Consider the following 4,983-nt stretch of genomic DNA (forward strand, 5'->3'; position numbering starts at 1 on the left):
GATATCGATTTACTCTCTTACATGGTCAGAATATATTTCAAGGACGTGCCATGCAATTCAAGTTGGTAAGTGCAACATTGTTTGATTATATGACATATCATAGAATTATCGTTTGCCGAAATGTTATCTTTTCACAAAAACAGTAATCAATTTAAAAACAAAACACTTAATATTCTCTTGTATACTTTGCAAGATAATTAAATCGTTAAAGTATTACGCATTAAATAATTGATGTTAATACTGCCATTTTTTTTTTAATATCTTACTTTTATTATATTTCTTAAAATTTTATCGCACTTGAAATATTCTTACAGCGATAAAGTGAACAAATTGCAATCGTGTATCGAACGATCCGCGCGTGCAACCTAATCTGGTCGGACGAGATGCAGCAGATTCAATAATTCGCCGCGATTGCAATCGAGCGGGATGCACCGCACGCAAAAACGGGCAGGCTCGATATCCGCACGGTGAAAAGGTCCGCGTGATTGATGGAAAACAGACAAAGCACCCGTCGACCCCGCGCGCTGACCAGCGTCCCTGAAATCGAGATAAAAAGACCGCAAAACAATTTTCTACATTATTTTCCGATGCGCGCCGAATCAAATGAGCAATAATGCCGACACGTCGCCTCCACGAAAATCTCTCTCCGTTTCACATTTTTCAGCGAGTCTATCTTCGTTCTGTGATCACTCGTGACATTTTTATGTCACAATCATTTTTGTAACAAGACTGTGTATACATTGTTCTGTTATATTTTTATGAAATCCGTAACCTCTGAAACAGAATCATTGATGCGATTCGCACGAGATTTGTCCAAAGATATCCGTTCTTCCGTCATACGAATAAATTTTAGTTAACTTTTACTTTTATATCGTTAATGAATGCAACCGGTAACGCGTGTCGTGCTTAGTACGTGTGGTCGATGTACCATCCCCAAGAAAAAACGTATAAAAAAAAAGAACGGTTATGTTCGGCGACGGCACAGTTTTCTACCGTTCGCCCTCTTTTTTCCCCGAAATCCGTATATGTCTATGCTGGTCGGGTTATCGCAACAAACTACCCCAATGACGACACGATTAAAATTTCACGGCAAGCTGCATGAGCTCGAATGTGTTCTCGCTCTCTTTCTCTCTCTTCTCTCTCTCGCTCTCTGAACGAACCGTTTCTATATGATCCCTCTCTGCGCCCTGACTGCCCCCGATCGTCCGGTTGCCGTTCTATCCGATCCCCGTAGCCCGTCTCTCGTCCCACGGCTCCGCCACCCCCTCGTCCCTGTCGGGTGATTGGTACGCGACCGCAGCCACCCCCGCTTTTTAATACACCCGCACCTGCATAGGCTGCACCCGCAACCGGTGAGCCGCCATACCATATATATATGTGTGACGGGGTGCATCCAACCCCTCTACGCGAGCGAATATCCCCCTCGTCCCCCCCCCCTCTTCCGGCCGGTTCCGGCATGGAACTCGTGGCCCTCGTCTCCCTCGCGCCAATGCGCCGCGTCAACGTCACGGTGTACTGAGTGATTCATCGATCGAACGTATTCGCGTCGTCCCTGCGTCCATTCCCCAAAATAGCGACAAAGACTAGTCCTCTCGTGGCGCGTAGTTCGTATACAGGCTCGCGACACTAAAACCGCCGCCAGCAAGTCGCCGGATATAGGAAAATGCATTTCGGGACAGTTCGCGGGCTGATTGGCTGATTCTTTCGATCACGATAACGAACGGAGCTTTGTGTGTCCTTCACAAATTCTGACAGCTATTTTAAATGCAGGAGTAAACGCAACTATCGTTTAACACATTAAATCGGTCTTTTGTACCGAATACTATTAATCTCAAATATAAAATTTTATATTTAAATAAATCTTAATTGACTTTTTAAATAAACGATAAATGAACGTTTAAATAAAATTATTTATTTTAATAAATAATTTTTTAATAAAAGTTTATAAGAATGTAAATGATAAATACGGAATTATAATTTGTGTACACTTTTTAGTTTATGTAACATCAGTCAAAAGATTAAACACCAAATTACATGTTCCATGAAATTATGTACGTTCGTAAGACATAGAGGAAGAAGTGATAAGAATAAACACGGACGTTTCAATAAAATAGAAAAAAGTAAAAAGACACAATCGTAGATAGAGTAACAAGAGCAGAGAGGTGCCCATTTACTCCTTTTCCGCGCTGCCGAAGGTGTTGAAGCTCAGAGAAAAATATCTTAGCCGTAAATAAATTATAAGAGCCGAAAAAAGTTTCCCAGCACACCGGCATCCCGCTGCCGCTCCGAGTTCCGGATAGCGCGACGCTCACTAGGAGAAGGTCGGAGGTGTACTTTAGTACTTTTTGTCCTTCCAAGCTGCCACCGGTCCCGCCCGACCCTCCGCCTTTTCCGTTAGGAGAGGGTGTTCTTTTTTTATTTTTTCGCTACCCTCTCTCGCCAGCCGAGCACTTTAGATAATAAGGCCAGGGCGCTCGCTACGGACGAAAGGGTAAATTGGGTATTCGTCCGAGGAATTATCTCTCTAATTTCTTTAACGTACCAGTCTCTCACCTTCCGTTCCTCTTATGTACGTATAATTTCCATCGCACCGCGCGCGACCTCCCTCGCCACCCTCTTACCTATCAGGATAAGCTCGAACCCTATCAGCGGATACCAGAGTCTCTTCATGCTTCCTGAAGATGAAAGCAGGATGAAGCTTCAGCCAGAAAGATTAGGAATATCTGACCGCATGACGTAATTATTTTGTCGATTCTTTTGATGCGGTTCGGCCATTTACATTAGCCGCAGCCATTGCCATCTTTTCAGTATTCAGCATGTTAATTGATAGATTGATAGAACGCGACTTGAAATAAATTATAGCTGCGCGCAAATAAAAAAATAATAATACCTTTCTCTTACTATTATACAATACTTATATTAGTATAAAATATATATATTTCAGGAACGTTACAACATATAAACAAAACTGTCTACGTAATAAGATGTCCGCTTCATTTTGAGAGAGATATAACAAAACTATTACAAGCTGCACTCTGAAGCTAATAATAACAAACGATCGACGATGCAAGGAGGGATGGCGATGTAATTCGTACAAATGATAGTTCACGACTATCGGTCGACGAGGGTTGGAAGCCCGTATCCATCGGAATGGCCCTGAAATTAGATCCCACCCTTGGCGCAGGTCCGAGTTCGACAAATTCGGTTAGCCGGATGAAAAATGAAACGCTACTATCGACAGCCTGGCAATGAGATCCAGCCGGCCAACACAATTTCTTCCGCAGGCTAGAGTTAGTCTTAACGGACGTTATATAATGAACGCAATTATAAACGCAGAGAATTCCTTTTTATTAAGTTTTGGAAATTAATTTTATCAAATTTAAATTTTCTGTAAAGTGTAATATGCACCGTGCAAATTTTTTACAATGATCAGTTTTGACTTGAGGCTCGCTTTACAAAGGATCAGTCCATCGTGATTTCCCCCCGCGGATCAGATGTCAACGCAGAAATAACTGTAAGAGAAGAGGTTTGTTCCTCGCGTAGCCCGAAGCGCTCGTCATATTATGTTTGCTTCTGGTGTTTGCGACTCCCCGTGCTCCGGATGACGATATTTCGAATGAAGGGTGGCTGAGTAAGGCGGATATATCCGTATTTGTTTCTCGTGCGCACGAAATATTTAATGATCCGCGAAGTACGATAAGCAATTAGGAAAAGTACATTGCTCCCGCATCACGGCGTTTTTTAAAAATAACGGAATAATCTATGGAAATAACTGAAATCTCAACGGCGATTTTTATTTCAAGTATTGTTGGCGAGACTTGAAATCTACTATTTTATCAACGTGGATATTCAGCGGCAAAATCGAGCTTTATGGCAAACCGTGAACGACCTTAATTCCATTTAGGTGCGCTTTCCAAATCGTTGGCAGCATCTTTTCAATGGTTGAGACGAACGAATCGAACGAAACGAGTCGATGAAAGGGGAAGCGAAGCAGGAGGTGGCAGCAACGCCAAAAGCGTAACTCTGCCAAAGACAATATAAAAGTTGGGAGGGTCTCGCGGGATTGGAAGTCGTAAATATCATCTGCTAAATAAAGCTTCATCCTCGAGTACGACTCGGGCGATGGTGAAAACCCCTTTGCACCACCACGCGCAGGAGGGGGACAAATCCAAGACAAAGACTCGTAACGCCGACTGACATTAAAATATTGAAAGAAAGAGGAGTAAAGTGTGTACTAAACGATGTCTCTGCTCGATCCCTTATTTTTTTCATTTACGATACATATTTCAACTTTGATATTATAACAATAAAAAAAATTGTTATTTGCCTGATCATTTCTTCTCTATATATGAATTACGTACAGATATGAAAATTTTTTAATGCGTATATTGAAAAACGTTTTTCCATTGACGTCGTTTTGTTTGCAACCATCATTATTCGAGTCGCAAGTTCCTATAAGAATCGCAAATGACACGAGACAAAATAATGCGTTCAAAATTAAAATCTCCCCATCTCCGTGCATCCTAGAAACTTATTCTTCCGCATCGGAGTGTGCCATGGTTTACTTAAGGCATCCCTTCGAAAGCGTCGCGCGAACCATTAAGCAGAAGCGTTTGGCTAACCGAGACAAAAATCCGGTGGCGATATTTTTCTGTTCCCTTCCCCGTGATAGGCGGGCGATCGGAGGGTGGTTGAATTCCGTACATGCCAGCACGGACAAAAGACAAACGCCGTTGTCGTCGTCTTTCGTTTGTTTCAAGCGTCATTTGTTTGGCGGCCTGGATGGGCTTGCTCGTGGCTTCTCGAGATTCGAAGGGGTGAAAAGGAGTTCGAAGCGCATTCGCGGGGAAGGACGCGCGAGACATGGGGCTGCGTAGTTAGAAAAAGCTACATTTGAATGCTACCGGAAAGAAAAAGCGCTCTCTCTCTCATCTAAGCTTTATCGTTTCCAATGTCCGTTGCGTACCACTTCGAGCATGATCA

The sequence above is a fragment of the Solenopsis invicta genome, chromosome 2 (assembly GCF_016802725.1).
Source record: "Solenopsis invicta isolate M01_SB chromosome 2, UNIL_Sinv_3.0, whole genome shotgun sequence".
NCBI lineage: Eukaryota > Metazoa > Arthropoda > Insecta > Hymenoptera > Formicidae > Solenopsis > Solenopsis invicta.